At 32.8% G+C, this 10,238-nt stretch overlaps 1 protein-coding gene across 1 annotated transcript in view; it reads right to left on the minus strand.

Moving 5' to 3' along the window:
* LOC115890693 (excitatory amino acid transporter 2-like) overlaps positions 1-9,041 on the minus strand; it is a 153,370-nt gene extending 144,329 nt beyond the window's left edge. The window contains exon 1 of the mRNA XM_030910996.1: positions 8,879-9,041. The gene's annotated coding sequence lies outside the window, so the exon portion shown is untranslated. The remainder of the gene's footprint in view (positions 1-8,878) is intronic.
* Positions 9,042-10,238: the final 1,197 nt, after the last annotated feature.

A 10,238-nucleotide genomic window follows, 5' to 3' on the forward strand; every position in this document is an offset into this window, starting at 1 on the left:
CGCCAAATAAGAAATTAAAGAAGTTCACGTAGAAGCAGAAGCTACCAGCATTGCCAGTACAAGAAATTTACTTATTCCGACTCCTACAACTTGCATTTCTCTTAGAGACGAAAAGTTGGTTGCCTCTGGTATTTACTTTAATAATTTAAATAATTGTACCTTTAAGATTTGTAATAAATAAATATTTTCATTGTTTCTAACGTTTCATTTTTTACTTTTAGGCACTAGTGCCTAAATTATAAATCAATCGCTTTAGGTAAATAGTTCCTAAAGCGAATGTCATTTCGAATCTCAAATAAATATCAAAAAATGTCAATTTCGAAACGCTTTCACAAATTTTTTTTTTAATTCTTCAAGTAGTCACCTATGTACCGTCTGGAGTCTAAAATGTAAACCAATTAAAGTATGTGTTTTAATTAAGAATTTAGAATCACCGAATTTAAGTATATAAATATTTGCGAATTAAATATTTGTTTTATCCCGGCTCAGCGATAAATAAATATAGAAAGCAAAAGATAAGAAATAAATCAGAAGATTATATACAAGATTATATCACATATAAATTATGAGGATTACAGTGGAATAAATATTTAACAATAATTTTCTAAAAATACAGTAGGAAAATAAGTTACTTATCTAAATTTACATAAACTTATAACTTTGTTAAAGATAACTACCCTATGACCGAAAAAAACGGCGTCCAGTTGGCTTGGAAATGACGGTCGATGACATTTCCCATTTAAATTTACAAGGCAATTTATTAAGCAAGTAAAGTATTCATCATATTCAGTTGTCCTTTTATTTATATTAAACCACATGCTTACTTTCTGGTTAGACTTCCTTAATAAAAATGTATAAAAACATCCCTTTAAATAAAACATCAGGTACGCAGACGATACCACCCTGATCCCTGATAGCGAAAAGTGAAGAAGAAATGGCCCGGTTGCTGGAAAAGTTACCATCGAAAGCAATAATCTTGGTCTAGAAATAAACACTGATAAAACCAAACTCATGCTGATTGATAGAAGTGGTGCAGTTCGATTACACAACCTCCTCCCTAATATAGAAAGAGTAGATATCAATTTATATACTTAGGGTCTTTAATAATAAATAATGGAGGCTGTGAAGCAGATTTAAAAAGGCATATAGTAAAAATACCCTTGTTTGATCTTTGGTGTTCTCCATATTCCTATACGGGTCTGAGTCATGGACCGTCAAGAACTCTGATAGACACTGTATAGATGCATTTGAGATGTGGTGCTGGAGAATGCTCCGTATCCCATGGACAGCTCGAAGAACGAACCAGTCAATTCTCGATGAACTCGGCATCACAGATCAATTATCCACCATCTGTCGTAGAAGCATCCTGCAATACTTCGGTCATATCACTCGCAGAGGTGAAGACAACAAGTACATAGAAGGCCGAAGACCCAGAGGACGATCACCATCAAGATGGCTTGGCCAAATAGCAAATATTACAGGTAGTTAAAATCACCAGCTGCACATAGCCATAATGTCACGATCTTCAGACATGAAGAGACGACGACGAAAAAGAAGAAGAAACAAAACAGTCTAAACCATAGACTTAAAATAAAATATAGACTGAGCATCTCATTCATAAATAGCTGGAACATGCGGTCAGACAATGTCTTGTTATTGTTGTGTTATTGTTTTAGGTTATAACGAGTGCGACACGAGCGATAGATAGGTTGTCTCTGTCGTAACGGTCGTTCCCTGACGACTCTGCCGAGAAACACAACACTGTCTTTCGTTTCTACGAAGTACACCTGAACTCTCCGTATCATAGCCGGGTAATTTTTTTATTTTAATGAAGCTATAATTAAATTAAAAATATATCGTATTTAAACTTTTTTATATTTTATTAAGATTTAGGACAGGTTTTTTAAATAAAAGTTTAGAAAGAACGTCTTAGACTCCAAAAAGGATAAAAATAATAAAATACACGTTATAGAAGAAATTTTATAATCGAAATTACGTAATTTTTGAAATTAATAATAAATTATTAATTTTAGTCAAACATTTACAACCCCTAATATTAATCAAAACTAATGAGTCACCCTTGTTCCATTTGAAAAAATTGACATATGTATGATTAAAAATACGATTTGTACATCTTTTAACCGGCCTAGACAAGACAGGAAACCCATTAGACGATCAAAACTATTTTTCCAAGGCTCCTTGATTAAAACTTAGTGTTTTTAAAAACACCATAATGAAATTTAAAATACGATTTGTTTTTAAGCGACAATGTCAAAAGTTGACATATGATATGTCATTCTATTCAGAGTGTCATTTTTTATCGAATAAAGTAGCAATATACCGAGGGTGCCTTTAAAAATCAAAAGATGTAATCATTTCGGTGAAACAGGAAGAGACCAAAAACAATTGAATACGTCAATAAATCCTAATTTATGTCATATACCTACTAACGTACAAATCTGTTTATCTGAAAAAATAAAAAATTTATAAGGGTGAGCCACTTTTGAGACGACCCGGTATATTAAAAAATATTGTTTCATAATGTAATATCATTTTAAAATTCTTGTATGTTATTTTAGATTCTGAAGATAATTTTAGAATAAACCGGAATATATTTAAAAAAAACATTATTAATTATTAACAGGGTTATAATTATGATTTTGTTACAATGTAAGTAAGTAAATAATGTAATGTAAGAGAAAAAATTCAGATTTTACATTTTACTAAAATATTATCTAAATAAGCGCCTTTCTACAACAACGCCACTGACTCCCAATTGGTAAATTGAGAGTTGCCTACCGGTCGAAAGTCGTTTCAAGACTTAAATGGATTATTTAAGTCAAATTTCTTGCAAATTTGGCACTGACAAACCATATTTTATAGTTCTTCAACAGAAAAAGTCAATAAAATAAACACTTAAGGACTACAAGCAAAGAAAATGCGTTAATACAGCCGGGGACACAGCGGCAACAAAGCTTTACCGCACACGTGCGACGCGTACTACAAGGTAATAAATGAATGAATAGGCTCCCTCGCCTCTAATCGGTGTTGTCATATTGTAAAGAACTTATCCTTTTTTAAACAGTATCCGACTTACAATTTAGTAGTATAAGGACTATTTAATACATCTATGGAATATTAAAACCTACTTTATTAAACTGTAGTATTAATATCTCAATATATGTGTATAACAAGAAAAAAAATATTGATAATATTAAAGACGTGACAACATAGGCTGGATGAGGAAGGCTCGGTCGACTGTACCCAGAAGTAAACATGTGTACAAAAAAGATTGTTTGACCCATGTTTGACCGCGTTGTGATGTAAATAGTGTAGTCTATATTTTATTTTAAGTCTATGGTCTAAACATTATTTAATTCGCGTCTAATTTTTCTCAATTTTTTTTGTTTCTCTCTTCACTCCCACAATCAAACAAGTGTCTGCAACACTCCAAAGGCGCCAAACAGAGAAAACCGTATAATTTTCCCGTACCCCGTGGCGTGAGGAAAAGCATCAGCGGGACCTCAACCGGAAACGGGCCCTCGTTATTTCCACCGAAAATTGCAACTCAAACATCCTCGTCCTCGGTCCAGGAAACGGGTCCCATTTAGGCCGAATCCACACACACACCGCTGCTACGCCAATATACATGCAACAAGAGTGGAATCGGCGTTGCCACGGTCAGTTGGATTTATTTCGTTATATTCTGTTTAATGCCGTTTCAGTTTTAGAGCCATGTTAACGGGGTTAATCAATGATTTCTTCTTTACAGGATAATTTTTTTTATTATTAACATTTTGAGAAAATGCATTCTTCATAAAAATCCTTGCTTGATCTAAAATGGTTAATCTCGTTAATACTTTCGCAAGTTTCCATATCGTTTTAAAGAAAATTTAGAAAAACATGAAAATATGGTTGAATTTTTTCAAAGTCCTAAAAATCAAAAGGAGTTTCTATAGTTATATGATTTCGATTTCATTCTTTGATAGATGTGTGAATAAATGGTTATGTTAATCAACTTGTTAGGACTTGGATTTAGGTCTTTGCTGTTGTTAAAGTATCATATTTTCCGATAATTATCATCACCTATATGAATAACAATCTAACAAAGTATGAAAGTGAATTTATATTACCACAGAAACGCCTTTTGATATTTAGGACTTGGATTTTAGGACTTTAGGAGAAATTTCAACCTTTTCTTAATTTTCACTAAAACGATATGGAAATTTGGAAAAGTATAAACGGGATAAACCATTTTAGAACAAGCAAAATTTTTTATGAAGAATGTATTTTTCTCAAAATGTCAATTATAAAAAAGTTTTTCTTCTATACTACTTGCTCACACACTTCATCACTTTTTGATAAATAATTTCATTCCATAGAGAATCCCGATTGCAACTTCTGAAATTATCATTTATTTTGTTAATTTTTTTTACTGTTAATATATGCATTTGAAGATGAGTTAGTATAGCAACATAAATGATACCGCCCGGTTGTTCATACTTGGTTCAGTGTGAGTTCATATCGATACATAAATTCATATATAAAATCCTTAAGTGACTGACATACTGATTAATCACGATCCTGCTCAAACCACTCAACGTAGGAAGCTCAATTTTGGCATACAGGTTGATTCTAGGGTGTAGAGGTTCGATAAGAAGGGATTTTTCGAAGTTCCATTTCCAAGGGGGTAACCACCCCTCAAATATTACAATATTTTTTATTAAAAAAACGGTCAAATTTCCGAAAAAAACGCTTAAACACGTATATTTTATTTTGTTTTTTTTTCATATTTTAAGATTTTTTAAAAATGTGTACAAGGTGTTTCGAAAAATCTGGTCATTGATTAATCACGATCCTACTTAAAGCGCTTGACGTAAAAAGCTGATTTTTGGAAAATAGATTGACTTTAGGGTGTAGAGGTTCGATAAGAAGGAATTTTTCGAAACTCGAATTCTAAGGGGGTGAAACTATCCCTCAAATATTAAAATATTTTTTATTTAAAAACCGAGTTGTTTTCGGAAAAACTCTTAAACGCGTATATTTTATTGTGTTGTTTTACATATTTTAAGATTTTGTATAAATTTATACAGGGTGTTTCATAAAATATGACCATTGAGTAATCACGATTCTGCTTAAACTGCTTGACGTTTAAAGCTGATTTTTGGCAAACGGATTGACTGTGGGGTGTAGAGGTTCGATAAGGAGGGGTTTCTCGAATCTCAAATTCCAAGAGCGTGAAAACGCCCCTCAAATATTACAATATTTGTTATTTGAAAAACGGTTACTCTTTCGGGAAAACGCTTGGACAAGCATAATTTATTTGGTTTTTTTACATATTTTGAAATATTTTAAAAAATCATACAGGGTGTTCCAAAAAGTTGGGTAATTTCTTAACGATTCTGCTTAAACTGCTTGACGTAAAAAGCTTATTTTTGGCAAACGGATTTTTCGAAAGTCAAATTCCAACGAGATGAAACTACCCCTTAAATATTACCAAATTATATAATAATATCGCCATGTTGTTTTTTCTCATGCTGACATAAATGTGAGAAAATTTTATCCAGTTTGTATGTTAATGGAAATTCTTGCTTTGCTTTATCATCACCATTACAAATGATTAATTCGACGCGAACGAAGTCGCTGGTACACGCTAGTTTAATATATAATACCCTTTATAAACAAGGATAATACGAAGTCATTGAGTGTTCAATGAGTTCGTATCGTTGATCTTAGATCAAAAATTATAGGTATTTCACAATTGATAATGTTATACTACAAGAAAGTAAGTAATTCTGTATAAAGCTGTTTACAGCAACACTAGAAGAAATCTTCCGTCAACTAGACTGGACCAATAAAGGATTAAAAATAGATGGAGAATATCTCAACCATCTAAGATTCGCTGATGACAAAGTCCTAATTCCCAATAGCCCTGAATAACTACAAGCACAAATTAACGAAATAAATACAGCCAGCAATAAAGTGGATCTTAAAACGAACTTAGCAAAAACTAAAAGAATGTACAACGAACTACATCTAAACATTCTAGTAAATAACACGACACTGGAAATAGTAGAAGAATACATATATTTGGGACAACAAAATACACCAGCTCTGGATCTCTACTACCAGAAATCAACAGAAGAATTAAGTTAGCGTAGAGTACTTATGGAAGACAGTCAAAAGTCAATCATATTCAAATCTAGAATGCCAGTTTATCTAAAGAAGAAAACATTCGACCAATGCACAGTGGTTCCCAGATAGGTCATTACTTAGAAATATTAATTTCAAAATATTTGCATGAAACTGTTGCTAATACTTTTCTTATATTCCCCTGTAAACGATACGTAATAAATAACAAAATCAAGTAAGCCTAGTGTAGCGCTTTTTTTATTAGAAATGTCACATTTTTGCTACCGGTATCAAGCTGACATAAACAGTTTTCAGATAACGCCAATTAATTACTTATTTTATTAAAATTGATAAAAGCTGTTGCCTTTTCTGTAATGGACGTTCGAAAAGAAGGTAAAAAGAAATGTTTTTTCTTTTTTGCACTTAATTAAACCTAAGTAATATTAGTTTATGGCAATTTATTTGAAGGCAACAAAAATAGTACCTATTTTTACATTTTTGCTTGTCACTCTTTAAGACTTTTAACTACTTTCCCTTTCAAATCCTCTTAAACAGCATGATAATACTTGTTGCTTAAAGTATATTGCATATAAATTAATAACCACTGGTTGCCGCGAATTGCCGCCGGATCTTATACCGGGTGGTTATATCGGGTGGTTATTTGACTTTTTGTCTTAAAATAACAGTAACTTATTTTTTCCTCTTCGTGTCAACTTATTTCGTGGACACACTGTATATCAATTGACAATAAAATTGTATTTATAAAATCAAACGACTGTTTGTTTTATTTTTTCAACATTTAAAATAAATTTGACCTCTTCAATATGAAAAAACATCTACGTATGTGCAAACATAATCTGTATACCTTTCCGAATAGTTAGAACTTAAAATGCAAATCACACGAACTGGGCCCAATTTTTTTAATACATATTATATTAAGTTTTTTATATACATTTATTTAGCATTTGTTATCAATTTATATTAAAAAAAGTACAGTCAAGCTATATCTAGATATCTAACAGTTATGACCGCGCAGCTACTTAAGGGGAACCACTGTACAATGTATTCTACCAGCGATGAGCTATGCATGCGAAACCTGGATACTTAAAACGGACATCATAAGGAAAGTGCAGATCGCTCAACGCTCAATGGAACGAAATACGCTGGGAATAACCAAGGGAGATCGTAAAAGAATAGAGTGGATACAACAAAATACCCAGGTAATAGATGCCATCCATAGAGCCAAATCCCTCAAGTGGGAATAGGCAGAAAACATGGCAAGAAGGACGGACGAGGAATTGAGAGACCTAGAAGAAGACCGAACCTGAGATGGGACCATGATATTAGAAAATTATCAGAGATAACTTGAGAGTTAGTATCAACTAGTTATTTTCACTTGAGTTTAAGCTATGTTTGTACAACTGGGCAGAAAAATGGCTAGAAAGCACCAATAGCAGAATCTCAAAGCAGCTTTACCTATGACCACAAAGGGCAGTATAAACGTAGAAGCTTTTTGTGGGAAGATTCCTAATTTTGGAAGATTTAGTCTCTCAAAACATTTTTTGCCACCGGCTTCATGTTTGTAATATACAGAAAAGTCCACAGACTTCGAGACATAGGAAAATCAAGTCCATTTAGCGTGTGTCCAAATTTTGACAAGTTTTCAAAAATGACAGTTTTGTTTAGACTGACGTTTAATTTCACCTGACTTCTCGGTGAATGATTTCTTTTTATGGGGGTACATAAATCTAAAAGTTACGGCCATGAAGAAATTCAAAACTTGGAGCAGTTAAGGCAGAAAATATTTAATGCCTTTGACACTGTCACCTCTGATATGTTATCCAATGTGAGGAGAGAGAGCGAGAGGGGATTTTATGATCGTTTGGGTTATTGTTTAATGCAAGAGGGAGGCATTTTTGAACAATTTTTGTAAATTTCATTATCCTGTTTGTTTACCGTTTACCCCTTACCTACCTTGACGAACATGGGAAAACAAAGGTCCTTTTCAGGACCACAAATATTTTGATTGAGAAATTTGTTACTTTTTTAGATTAAAAAAACAAAAGTTGTTAATATAATACCAATTTAAAAGTGTTTTAGTAGTTTTAATACCACACTATGATATAAAATTTAATATTATAATGTACATTATTATTACTATTATTCATTCGAAATGGCATTAAGGCCCAATTGCACCAATGATTTAAATTTTTCTTAAAGATAAGTAGAGCTTAGAATGAGCTGTATTTATATTTACTTCAATATTCACCTTAAATGAGGGAATTTGACTGATACAATTTCTGAATTTGAATTGTTTTTAATGATACTAACAATTTTAGTTCAATTTTTAATAAAATTTATTTAATATTAATAGAAATCCAAGAGATTTGAAACCTCTTTTAGCGATTTATAACATTCTCAAATGAATTACAGGTGCACTTATTTTCTATGAAAATCACACAGCTTTTTTCATAGTCGCTGAAGTTGATATAGCTATAAAAAACTAATTTTTTAAGGTGTGAAAATTGCTACACACGGTAAATGGACTTGATTTTTCCTATGTCTCGAAGTCTGTGGACCTTTCTGTATAAAGAAAAAATCAGCAAAATATTTTTTTTCTTCTGCAATTTTCCTGAATTAATGCGTAATCTTTTTGTATGACCTTATAATTATTATTATCTTTAAAAACGGTAGAAATTTCAATTCAACTAAAACAATGGCAACAATGTTAATTAGGGACACTTACTGTGGTCGTTCAACAAGTGATCACACTGTACGCACGCGCGAAACACACAAAGAGTCGTCGTCCCGCCAAAATGAACCACCGAAAAGATGAATGGGAGAGGACACGCAGAGAGAGATTGCACACCCGACCGTTTGCGGTTCGCGACTGATACTGATAACGGGCCAGAGCGGTGATCGGAAGCTGGCGGATCCTGGCAGAGGACCGCGGAGAGCGTCGCGACGGCGTCAAGGACGCGGCGGCGACCGACGCCGCCTCCGGCAGGCGGTGCCGGCAGCGGTGAACGCGCGATAGCCGGAGGAAGTTGCGTGTAAAGGTGGTCACACACTGCCGTCTGTCTTTTTTAGGGTTCCGTACTTCAAAAGAAGAAAAACGGAACCTTATAGCACAGAATATCTAGCTACACAACAGAAAAATACTCGAAATGAAAGAGCTAAAATTGCACAAATAGAATACTAGATGGCGCGACAATATCATAATCAGAATATAATTAGAAATTTTGAACTTTCGGTTTTGGATCGACGGCTCGTCGACGGCCTTATAGCTCGGCTGAATATGCACAGTTGCCAGATTCAAAAAGACTTGAATTGGCATCCCATTCTTTTTATTGTGTATAATGCAGTATGCGTTTCTTTCTATTCTTCTTTTCTTGTCAGATACACTTATATTAATTATTCCTTTGGCTATTAAAAAGTTTTAAGTATATTATTACAAAACATATACATTTTTAATATACACTAACTTATAACGTTAACTAAGAAAATACCTTTAATTACCTTTAAAATTAATAATATACAGGGCGATTGATAGTGATATTTATTAATGCTGGAACGTTAGTAATGAAATATAAGTTTAATAATAATGGAAATAATTTATTAAAATGCAGTACAAAAAATGTTAACTGACTAAAAAATACTATAACAAATTACTTCCGTTTGCCACGTTATTTATATAGACCTAGGTAGATTTTAAAAAGTGACACAGATACAATTAATAATATATTAGTTCGGCATAAAAGTTGCTGTCACGACATCGAACAATAAATTAAAATTCGTAAAATAAATTAAAATTATAAAGATTTGTTTCTTTATAAAGAAACGCAAGTATACCAAATTTGGGCCCAATCGAACTCCAGGAAATGATATCATAATAGTGTACTATATTATGGTACCACTCGATATGCTTTAAGGTACCATAATATTGCAATGTCACCGAAGATCCGTAGTATACCAAGTTTAAGCCCTATTGCCGCCATGTACCTAATATTGCTATGTCATCAAATATGGTACTATAGAAGGTACCACTTTATATGCTCCATGATACCACGATATTACAATGTCACTGAAGATATAGTATACCAAGT

The sequence above is a fragment of the Sitophilus oryzae genome, unplaced genomic scaffold (genome assembly GCF_002938485.1).
Source record: "Sitophilus oryzae breed Bouriz unplaced genomic scaffold, Soryzae_2.0 scaffold_907_pilon_pilon, whole genome shotgun sequence".
Classification (NCBI taxonomy): Eukaryota; Metazoa; Arthropoda; class Insecta; order Coleoptera; family Curculionidae; genus Sitophilus; species Sitophilus oryzae.